At 36.6% G+C, this 12,463-nt stretch overlaps 1 long non-coding RNA gene across 1 annotated transcript in view; it reads right to left on the reverse strand.

Annotated features, from left to right (window-relative positions):
* The window catches only part of LOC109302811, a 410,293-nt gene that overhangs the window by 42,886 nt on the left and 354,944 nt on the right, over positions 1-12,463 (reverse strand). Inside the window, exon 7 of the long non-coding RNA XR_002098941.1 lies at positions 11,783-11,845. This is a non-coding gene — a long non-coding RNA (uncharacterized LOC109302811). The remainder of the gene's footprint in view (positions 1-11,782; positions 11,846-12,463) is intronic.

Consider the following 12,463-nt stretch of genomic DNA (forward strand, 5'->3'; position numbering starts at 1 on the left):
CTCAGTTAAGCTCTCACCCAGTTTCTGTATCTCATATCTTGCTTACTACCACATCCTTTTCTCTCACCCCAGCAAACTCTATCTTGCCGTGTTCAAATTCATTAGGATTGATGCTGTGATGATGATTTTCCTAGCCCATGGTTTTGACCATGTATCCCCCCACCTCACTAGTTCCCCAGTTTTATTGCATCCAGCACAAAGTACTTGCCTTCACTTTCAAAGCCTGTTTCAGGCTATTGTCCCTCAACTGTATCTTTACAGGGCAGAGTTAAGGTTACTTGGATACTCTGTGCATTTCCATATCTTACCACATTTGTATTTTTGATGTATATCATTAGCCCTGAACGTTGTTGGTTCTGGGATCATTACAACATTTTTATAATTTGTGATATCCTGAATTATCAGTAGAAATTGTCAACCTTAATCCCATTTCAATTTATTTTTATATGAAAATCTCCTTAAAAGGAACAGCAATGGGGACATTAGAAAGTAAGCCCAGACAAAACCACTGCCACATTGCAATGGCAATGTACTGAATTGTCTATTTCTAATTATTGCTGAAGGTTTCAAGTCAATAGAACTGGAAGCCAGCCTTACAAAACATGTTGCATGATAGGAAATATCATGAAGTTAGTGTCACACTGTATTATAAAGTAACAAAGGCCCTATACTGTAATAAAGCACCTGGCTTCTTCTATATTAAAAGGTATCCTTAACATAAAACTACATCTCTGCATACTAAAAGACATGGCACTATGGTTGCTTGATATTTCATAAGCCCCAAGTTAGAATGGATTCTCATGCCCTTGGCCTACTGACTCAGATAATTATATATTGGATTTGGGGTCTAATGCTGTTGGATTCTGATAGAGGGCTGGTATCTGAGACTTGAAACAAGGTTTTTATCTATGTATATTATATATACAACATCCCATAAATCTATTTAGACAACAAGTGGCTTAACTCAGTGTTTCCCAAACTTTTGATACCTGTGGCACACTTTTTTATGTATAAAATAGGCAGCGCATGTTACTCTTACACCCAAAAGGGTGTTTATGTGTGTGTGTGCGTTTATAAGACCATAGGCAGATCTATGATTTTGAACAGTGGAGTACGGATGACATAAGCAACTGGTGCCTCACCAGAGCGGCACGACCGGGGGGGGGTGGTCCCCCAACAGACAGCCAGCGACCCCCATTCCTTCCCTACACATCACCTATGACAGATGATGTGGCACATCATCACATATAACCCAACACATATTTTTCAACAGTTAAAGAGAAACTAAAAGCTTTGTTGATATGCTGCAGGACTAGCACTATATGATTCAGTTTAGGATCAAAGCAAAACCAATTATAATTATTGAAATGTTCACTAATTTGCTATAGTATATATAAAAAACATAACACACTAGGCAAAGAAAACAGTAAGAACAATCAAAAGATTGTGTCATAGCTTTTGATTATTGTGTCAGTGTTCATTGCCATCCCTCCCCCACCACCAAATTTCTGGACCCAGGGAGAGCTCTGCAGGCCAGATGACATGGCTCCACAGCTTGGATCTGATACTGATAATGAATTAATTTTGTTGCACACTTCCACCTAGTGTGCTCCCATATACCCTTTGGGAATCACTGGCTTAAACAAGCAATGTGGTTGCAAATCTTTTCTAATATTTTGTATTCTTTTTACAAAAATGTTCTTGATCCTTTTCTGAAAGACCTTCCCTCACAAGGGGCTGCATGGGGTGTCAGAGTGAAGCAGCACCATCCTACAGCACAGTGTGACTCAAGAGACTCCATGATAATATGGAGCTTATTGTTTCCCAGAGAAGAAGTATGTATATCCAGTGGCTAGCACTTGCCTCTCAGCATGTTTGACAGGATAAGGATAAGATGATTCCATAAGAAGCATGTTCTTTTGCAGTTCTGAGGTGCCAGCTATCCCATGTTCCCTTTTCATAACTGTTTAAGGCCAAGGAAGTATCAGGAACTCCTTACAGGGTTAGAGAAGCCTTATATCATCCAGCCTCCTTCAAAGTCCTGACCAGCATAGGCAAGTCCTATGTTACATGCACAAATGTACTTCTGTACTTGTATGTTCAGCATGTCTCTGAAAATAAAAACACTCTTTTATCTGGGAATCTTTACAAAAGTTGCCACCAGCTGCAAACCCCAGTACTCAGCTACTGATTTCCTTCATGCTCTTTTGTCAGTGTTCTTACTTTTCAAATCTTCGATTCACAAGCTACACATTCAGTATATTGCCTTCCGCAGGAAAGACAGGAAGACCTATTCAAATTTGAGTGCCACAAACATGTGCTGTATATCCAAATTTAGGTAACTCAATGAAAATTGCACCAAATTTTATATCCTGAGCACCTGTCACACCAGCCACAGCAGGCCACATACATAACATTCTGCCAATCAGGCCACTAGTGTAGGAATTCGAAGTTTAAGAAACTTTTGATGAAGTCACATAGGTGCTTGAAAGTACAAGTATAAGTCTCATGGTAAGTTAATAGAATTTAGACTCTTAAAATCACTTCTGACAATGAGATGTAGGTGCCTTAAAAATCTATATCCTAAATAGCTTTTGTCATTAAAAATTAAAATTTCATACTTAAAAATGGCAATGAATGTAACAATAAAACCCATAAACAAGAAAAAATGATAATGCTTTCATGCTGAAAGCCAAATAATTTCAGTGAACAGTATGCCTGTACACTGTAGCAGTGCATCTTAACAAACACTTTTACACCCGCACATGCTGCCTTCTTACACCCAGCTTCTCTCCTCAGGGGTTGCTATGGAATCCAGTCCTGTGGTACACAAGGACTGAATCCGCATTTCTATGCAAATGTTCAACAGGTAAACATCACTAGGATTTAGAGAGCCCTGCCACAATCCTGAACACACATGGAAATTAATCTATTTTCCCTTGAAGAAGGCAGTCACTTTGGGACAGGGTGGAGGTGTGCTTGCAAAAGAAAGTTGGAAAAATTGACATCAGAATTTTTTTTTTTTGGAAATTAAACATAGAATGGGACAACTGTCCCTCCACACAAAATTCTGCTGTGGCAGATAAAGAATTTGCACGGGTTAATTGCTCAGGTCCCCAAGGAACATAGCCCTGAAATATGGAATACACACAGTATGTTGTAGGGACTGGTAGTCACTTTTTTTTAAAAGTGTAAGATCGCTCTTGCTACTGCTACTACCGCAACAGTGGGCTCAGACTAGACACAGTCAAACATAAAAGAGACTCATCATCCAAAGTCTTGGCTTGAATATATTCCACCCACATAAAAACAGAATATTCAGGCTGTGGGAGGAGTGTGTAGTGGTTAGCCTAACGGCTAGAATAGCAGAAACAATCCCTCCCTGCCAGTTTTGTTCAGGTTTGGCATGATTAAGCATCTGTTTCCCTGTGCACCTGTGATCAACAATCTTCCCCCACCTTGTTACCAGCTTCCCTTGATATTCCCTGGCTCTCTCCTGCCTGTCTGCAAACTCCTAATTTACTTTTTCAGGGAAGGACAGAAGTCTATACAGTTGTATCATTAGTACAATCAGCATTATCAAATGAAGGAGTATGAAATGAACAGAGAAGAAAGGAACTTGAAGCTCAGAGTCAAGAGACAAATGGGCAATCATACAAGAGAAAAGAAAGCAGGAATGAAGGCATATATTTCCTAGATAGCCTAAAACCAACATTACGGATAAAAGATATAGGGGTTTGGCTGAAGGATTCAAAATACACAGAGTAAGACAATAATTGGTAAATGGTAACTATAGTCTATTTATTTTTACATTATTATTTTAAATATAGTAGGCAACTGCTGATCCTTCTGGATCATGGTATATGCATGAGAGGTCATTGGGACTTTCAATGTGTATGCCTAGGCAGGTGTATGGATGAGCAGAGGCTGCCCAGACCTTCAATTCCCCCTTAGAAAATGGAGACAGTATCCAAAGGCTAGACCAAGTCTAGACATTTGGTGCCTCAATGGCTGTAGTTATATGCGGGTCTGGGAATCTTACCCAGGTCTCCCTTGTGGCAGACAAAGATTCTACCACTGAATCACAACAGTAGGTGATTTGTATATATATATGTAGAAAAATGCAATACAATGCAAATGACTCATTGATTGTGAGGCAAAAAATGGGACTGCCTGAACTCTGATGTGGGCAATCTGGAACCCAGTCTGCTGTGGTTGACTTGCATCCTCCTGGGTGTACTTGGCCAGCTGGCTTGAACACACCAGCAGCATATGCACTCAGGCCTGTCAACCACACCCAGAAAAGGAAAGAAAAGAAAAAAACCACACAAAAGCCGGAGTCCAAAACGCTGCATAAGCCGGGTGATTCAGGGGTGAGAATTCCATGTGGAAGTGGAGTTTCAGCCTTGCCATGACAAGGGGTGAACACTCCATCTATGCTTAGAGCTCGAAATCTGGAGCCTTACATCAGCCACATAGTACAGACCTAAGGCCACTAATGCATAGGTTCAAATTTAATAATAAAATTACATTTTTGGAAGAATACATATAGAGTCTGGACATGGGAAATTCTGAATAAACTGATCTCTCTGAACAAGGAGACACCTACACCATGTATTCTGGGCTCTCCTCTTGAGGAGACAGAAATGCATATATTTTTTTCTTCCAGATGCTTACTCCTCTATGTGCCTATCATCCTAGGTACAGTAGAGATTTGTGTGTCTTTGCAGATTTTATAAGCAGCCTCTTAAAACTTAGTAGCAGAAACACAAGGCTCTTTCCTAGGGTATAAACTTTGCAAAAAGAACAAATCAGTAATACAAAAGAGGAAATACACTATGAAATTAAACTGAAATTTTCACATAAATTATAATTAAGCAATTAGCAACTAAAATCTAATACCTAAAATCTCTAGAAACCTCATACAAAAGAAAATACTGTCAAAAAGATCACTTTGATATAAATATTTCTACTCAGTGAGGACAGACAAAGCTGAAATAACTTTATACTGGTGGAAGATACAATGCGATCATTAGGTTTTGCTTCAAGTTAGCATTTATACATTAGTAATATTTATGTTTAAAGAGACCCATCAGACAGATTTAGTTTAAGGTTTTACTAACAGAGTCTAGTAGATGAACTGGCACTGAGAGTGATTCTGAACCCAGGCTCCCCCTACACCAGCAAGAAGCAGGCTCCCTCTGTACCACGCACCTCTGGGGCTGGGAGATCACAGCAGCACCCTGTGATTGCAGGGATGCAGAGTCCTAGGACCCAGTGTCTGTAGTTGTTAGGTGCTGCTGAGGCTGAGAATCCCCTCAGCTGTGCCCCAGCAGCTGGGAGATTGTACCAGCTGCAGTCTCCCAGCCACCAGGGACTGCCAACATGTGCAAACTAAAGCTGGATAGAAACCACCTATAAAGTTATTACACATTCTCGAGCAATAATTTTATAACTGGTTGGATCTCTTTAAGCACCATAGTTAATTTGCACGTGTAGCCAATCTAACTGTATTGCACAATTAACTGGGTAACTGCATAATAGATATAACATGTAGAGGGGGCCTCTCATATAGTTTTGTATGTAATCCAATACCTCTTATCAAAATAATACACTGAACATTTCAGAGGAAAAAATGTGTTCATTAAAGCCAATGATGGCACAGTGAAAACCTGTGCATAAACCTGTAACTGTGTCTGACAATTATAATTTTATCATGAATTTCAAGAACTGAAAAGTATTCCCACATTTTCTGCATCAGTCATTTCTATTTGGTTCAGTTTAGTATAAACATACCCTCTTTTCTTGTAACTAATTGGAGAATTAATATAAAAGGATTAAACACCTATTGCTCTGTTGTGAGAAAACAGCAATTACATTGTTTCTTTCTATTGGACTTAAGCAACAAAAGAAAATAAAATGAAAAGACATCACACAGGTGACTCAGAGGGTGACTCTGAATCCACACTAAACATGCTAGTTCAGATTATAAATGGCCCCTCTTCAGCCTCCTGTGCAAAAGAAGCAACTATCCCATCACCACCACAAGCAACACTGCTTAACTTTTGCTTACAATATGACACTGGCTGATACTGAACTTACTGGAGCAGATCTATACTTCCCCCTCTTTAGGACTGTGGGTTAGAGGCCATAAAACAGGTCTTTAATTTCCAGGCTACCTATCATACAGATAGTTTCATAGTTAGTATAGTATTTCCTATTTTCTTTGTTACAGACATTGATTAGCCAGGGTAAATTCATTTTAAAATAATAATAAAAAATGTGTTTCCTTCCCTTCTTGGGTATCTCATCAAATGTTAGTGGAGGAGAAAAGTAAAATAATAATATCATCATCATCTTCTATGTAAATGATCAACCTTCAACCTGGGTAGGAATACATACCTGGGAGTTTGAAGATGTGAATTCAAACACCTTGGGAAAAGAACTTGAGGCTTGGAATTCAATATTTTATGCCAATCCCATTAGCAATGGGGCAACTGCTTGAAGCAGAGTAGCACCATTGTTTTTCTTTCCTTTTTTGAATCTAGCTCCCCTCATTTTTTTAAGCTAAAATGATGGCAAAATTCACCCCACCTTCATGAATAGTGGTAGGACAACCAGAATGGCATTTTTTAGCAGTTAGACTACTCAACAACAAAAAAATTGCCCAGCTCTATTCACAAGAAAGGATCTGAATTCCCTGCTGGATCACTTGTGGTCTATGTAGGAGCCAGATAATAATTTCCTGAGTCACAAGTGGCAGGCTGGAAACCAGCCAGTCTTTCTCCTGGCTTCCTCTGGCTACCAGAGAAATTTAAGATTTCAGTTGATGGAGTCTCTCCTCACTGATGATCTTCAGACTACCCCCTATCCCAGCTTCCTCGTTGACATGGGGTTCCTGTTTTGACAGACGCATTAGGGAGACACCCGGAAAATAGTGAGTCGAAAGCACTATTAGGTAAGTATGATCTTCATCAGAATGTATAATGGCGGGAATTCCCTGGAGTAACTGTTGTTCTGCACAATACTGTAAGTCACATCTGAGTACAAAGATAGGAAGCAGTAGGCAGGACTATATTCTGTTAGCATGACAGAGACACTTAATTATCAGGAGAGTCAAAACACACCATCTATAATCAAAAGTTTCTCCTAGGGAATTTCTGGCTTGTGGGTCAAACTCTCTTGCTTCGCAATTCCTGTTGAATCCCCAAGAGACTGGAGACCAATACAGGCCTTAAACTGAAACTGGACATGTGCTTCTTTCTTGTCAGTGGATGCTGGAACTTTATAACTTGGTTAAAAATTCTGATTTCTAAAAGTTCAGCCTTTGATTCAAGTCAGAGTGGATGGGCATTGGCCTTATGATGCAAGAAGTAAAGTGCATTCAAGTCTTTTTAAAAATATAAAATACTAATGGTCACATATTTAAATAACTTTGGAGAATGATATAATGTAATGCTCTTTTTGAAAAAAAGGGGAGACTACTAATTAGGTATATAATCTAATAAACAGTGTATAACACTGACCACTTTACAAAAAAGTACTGATATTTGTTAAGAAAAGACATCAGAAGAATTACTGAAAAAAGTAACACATTCCACTCATATTTTAAGATTATTATTATATACTTATTTTAATTCCTTTTCAATTTTTTTTTTTAATCAAGAAAGCTGCCTCTACCTGAGAAAACTGTGCAAACCCTTGCTTGGATATTCCTGTTTTGGCTTGGACTTTGCCTTGTATTTCTTCTAGTTAGTAATCTGAGCTTGAGATCAGTTCTTAAGACACGGACCCATTTCAAAACTGTACAAAGTTTAGATGTGATTATTTGATTTGATTAGTTTACCTATTTGATGAAAGATCAGTCAATACCTAATTCAAAGGGAAAAAAATAGTATAAGGAAGTCAAAAAACCCCAGGAAGAATAGTCAACACTCTAGCTAAATTCAAACAATCCCTGATTTATACACTCACATCTGCTTGCATTCCCTGAAAAACACTTATTGTTCTGAGTAAAAATATTCTTTTCCTCCACTGCACACTGTGTCCAATCTTTTAAATAAATCAGTGTCCTGAAGGGTGGTTCCAAAGTGAATGGAACTGGACTGTTCTTTGTGGTGTCAGATGACAGAACAAGGAGCAATGGGAAGTTTGGGTTAGCTATTAGGAAAAACTCTCTCACTAGGAGGGTAGTAAAGAACTAGAACAAGTTACCCAGAGAGATTGTGGACTCTTGATCCTTGGAGGTTTTTAAGACCTGGCTAGACAAAAACCTTGGCTGGGATGTTCTAATTGGGGCTGGTCCTGCTCTGAGCAGGGGGTTGGACTAGATCACCTCCTCAGGTCCCTTCCAACCCTGATTTTCTATGATTCTATGATTCAGGGAATGCTAGACCTCAATCAAGGGAGCAGTGCCAGTTGGAGTCATGAGACAACTTTCAACTATCAGCTAACATTACTGGATTACTGTAAAAGGGATGCAGTGCACCCTCTGGTAAGGTGCTCCATGCCTCTCTTATCCAAGTTCTGCAATGTTTAACCCACAGTATTATAAAGAAAAGTGTATTTTTAAGATACCATTTCTATATAGTAGCAGGAAAGCCATTAACATTTAACCCAGTTAGGATTAGCCAGTCCTAGAGAGAATTTGTACAATACTGAATAGTTGATAGTCTAATGAATTTGTAGATTAAAATCAACTTTTAAAGCCTTGCTGTTAATGTAATTAAAGTCATCATCAGTCTTTTTCTAAGTGTCTGTAGCGTGGAGTCACAGTCCATTAGGAGAACATGTTAGCATTGTTCATAACAGGATGTAAACGAAATAATCATGTAATCAGAACTATTTTAACATCAATAATGCCTTAGAGTGGTTATTCTGTATAGCTGTGACACACAATACCTTTTTTCCCCTGATCAGATTAAAATGATGATGAATTCCTCGATGGCTCAAGTGTGCTCCAAGGAAAGCTAGAAGGTTGTACAGTTAACTCCCAGGGTGTAACTCTAAACCATACAACCTACTACCTCAACCCGGATGCACACAGATTCCAACGGTGACCATAAAATCTTCTTCATATCTTCAGCCTTTCTTTCAAATATGGCAGCCATATACATATGTCCTCTCTATATTGACTGATGGGCTTTCAAAATGTTGAAGACAGAACTCTATTTTCAATCATCTTCCATTTTTGATGTAATAATTAAAAGATTGGGTTTAGATTTATTGTCTTGTGCACATACTCATAATATATCTTATGCAGATTTTTATAGTAAAATTTTGAAAGACATCATGAAAATCCAACTATGTTTCTGGAAGAACTCCTTTTGATTGTTTCCTCTTTTTTTAAATTAAACTTAAGTAGCCATCTAAATTACAAATACTTCCCTCAACCAATGCATATTTGAACTCAATATTTTATAGATTATATTATTGAAACAAACATACCAAATCTTCTATTCAAGCTCTGTGAAAAAAAAAATTCTCACATAGGATACAATGTTAATCTGATATTAAGCTAAATGTGCTTTAAAAAAACCAAAGGGATAACAAAAATAATGAATTAGCCATATTTAAAAATCACTACAGAATATACTATTGAGGCAAACAACAAGAAAAGCAGGACAGAAACACAAGTGGATGAAAAACTCCAAAACCTACTTTTCCTTGAAACAGACACATAGGCAGCATGGCTTGTTTTTAAATACCACAAAGCAGCATGTCGTATAACCTTTTGCCAGATAACCACACTGACACAGACCCATAGAAGCGAGCTTGTGCAGTGTACTTTACCACAAGATCGGATCTACGGGTTTATGCCAACTGGCACCATCAGCTAACATCTTCCATTTAATGAGACATGGGAAAAATAATGTATGAAGCCTTTATAATGATGAGGTCAGAGAGTAGCAATGTTGAAATTAACTGTAAAGATCCCTAGTTAAAATATGTATTTCTAATCTGAGGCCATGGCCTTCACCAAAAAGAAAGAAAGAAAGAAACTCTGCTTTTTATTTTTAAACAGAAAATATGAAAGAAATACACATTTTACAGGCTTGTCACATAATGTTTTTTTTATCCACAAATGGATACAAGCATTATTTTGATCATAATGCTGCTTATTGGTGCAGCCACAAATCTCAGTAACTTCAATAGATGTATTTCATGAAACCAGATGCAGGATCAGGCCATATAAGAAGACATGAAATAGTACGAATGGTACAAGTTTGGGTTCAATATTTTAGCGTGGATATTGTACTACAAGCCAATAATGAAAATTAAACCACAACATCTAAAAAGCCACCATATATAACAGATGGGCTCTTTCAGATAACCCTTTAAAGACTGGTCAAAAACTTCTTCAGATTGAAGTGTTTTCAGATACTACCTACACAAAAGCTTTTTGATTAAGCGATGCATATTAAATTAACCACAGAAGTCAATTCATATCTTTTGTCCACTAAAATTTCTAACAACACTGCTGCCTGATAAATAATACAGCAACTGTAAAAACAACTTTATAACACTTCAGGGCTAACTCATAAAACATGTAACTTCTTTGTTGCGACTGATAAAACATTATGATGCAAATATCTGTACACACAAAATACAACATGCAACAGACTAAAATGAGTCCCTTTTGAGGACATATTTAGTAATTCTGTGGATGAAACAGAGATGCATTTTTATCATATAAATATTTTAAGTTAGTATACTTCTAAATAGTGCATTTTATCATCTTAATATTTTTTAAAAAATGATATGCAAATGTAATTTTCAAACAATATAACTACAAAAATATATCAAAATATTGCCAGGAATGCATCCCTTAAAATAAGGGCTGTTGAAATGTCTCTTTAATATTGGTGTCACAAAATACTGAAATTTCTTTCTGAACTACATTTCAGTATCTTCTTTCATAGATTCCCACTATAGACCCAAATCTTTACAATGCAGTACTCTATTTAAGAGAAGAAAACTGCTAGCATAAGGGGCTACTGGATCAGGTACATACTGTATTATCTGAAAAACTGCAACAAATGTTTCTAATTCAATAAGGGTAATAATGATTGAATGCCAGTGAACAGGCATTGTAATTCTGAACATTTCAGTTGATTAAATATTAGAATATCTACTGTAAATTGTTGGTTGTTTTCCCGTCCATTTCTTTTTACTTTTCTATGTTTTGGTAATGATTTCAATACATTGCTATACTTCTTTGCAAAACTGATATAAATTCAAAAGCAACCACACTATCATTTTTTTCTGTTGAAGCTGAAGAGTTAAAATATATTGCAACAAAGAAGAATTCCTAAAACAAAAATTGTTATCATAGTATCAAACATATGGATACTGATTGCTTACATATCTTACCAATTGATACTAATGGATGCTGTGAAAGAGTACTACTCAGGGATTTCCCTTTCTAAGAAAGACTAGAAGGTATTCAGTGTTTCATAAAAAAAACACACTGACCACTGCATTTCATACACACATACACGCAAATGCACATGCACACACAGAGTAAAAGACATGGATTATATATTGATTTTTTTTAGGTTCCTTTAAATCTACATGGGGGAAAAATATTATAAAAGTAGACAGCAGTGCCCTATTCCCTACAGAGAACAATCAAAGCAAAGTTTATATGTAAGAATATATTTCTATATTTCTTTTTAATGAAAAAACCTTCTTTAAAATTAATACTTCTAATATTCTTGCCACAAGTCTTGCCAGTAACAGAAAAATATTAAAAACATGTTTAAGGAGTTCATTTTATTACCTTTGTTGATTTCTGTTATTAACAACTTCTTCATTTTCCATTCTGTTTTAAATTTTCCGATCACTAAAACAAGAACATTGGTGAGAGAGAAATGTTGGAATAATTATTTTAAAGATAATCTGAGACATGTAAAACAGTATTAATACTAATTGTGAAGAGATGGAATCAACATATTGTTGATTACCCTCTCAAGGCCATGGGAAGACACTCAGTGAGCACACAGACTTTGTGACTCTGCTATTTTGTATTTCTTTATTTATTTTTCTCCAAATATTGTAATATTATGATTATTCCAAAGTAGAGGAGTGTTGCTGGTAGGAAATCAATAGGATTTGTTTCGACATGTTCATTAGATTTTAATGTGGTATGTAGATTACTATGAAAATAGTAATCAGGTAAGTTCAGTTACCCTTAAAATATTTTTTAAACAAGCATTAGTTACAAAAAAGTCTTAGAAACAGTTACTTAATTGCTATACTTGTTTTAAAAAGTTGTATGCTCATTTAGGCAAATGTAGACATAAATTTTCATTATTCCAGTAAGCATTATTGACATATGAAAGTATTCTAACAGAGCTATTGGGGAAAAAATTACTATGCACATAGTAAATCCTTTTTTGTGAATGAAGATCTCTCTCACAAACATATATATATATATATATATATATATATATATATATAT

The sequence above is a fragment of the Gavialis gangeticus genome, unplaced genomic scaffold (assembly GCF_001723915.1).
Source record: "Gavialis gangeticus isolate Ggan-Ray unplaced genomic scaffold, GavGan_comp1, whole genome shotgun sequence".
In the NCBI taxonomy this organism is placed as follows: Eukaryota; Metazoa; Chordata; order Crocodylia; family Gavialidae; genus Gavialis; species Gavialis gangeticus.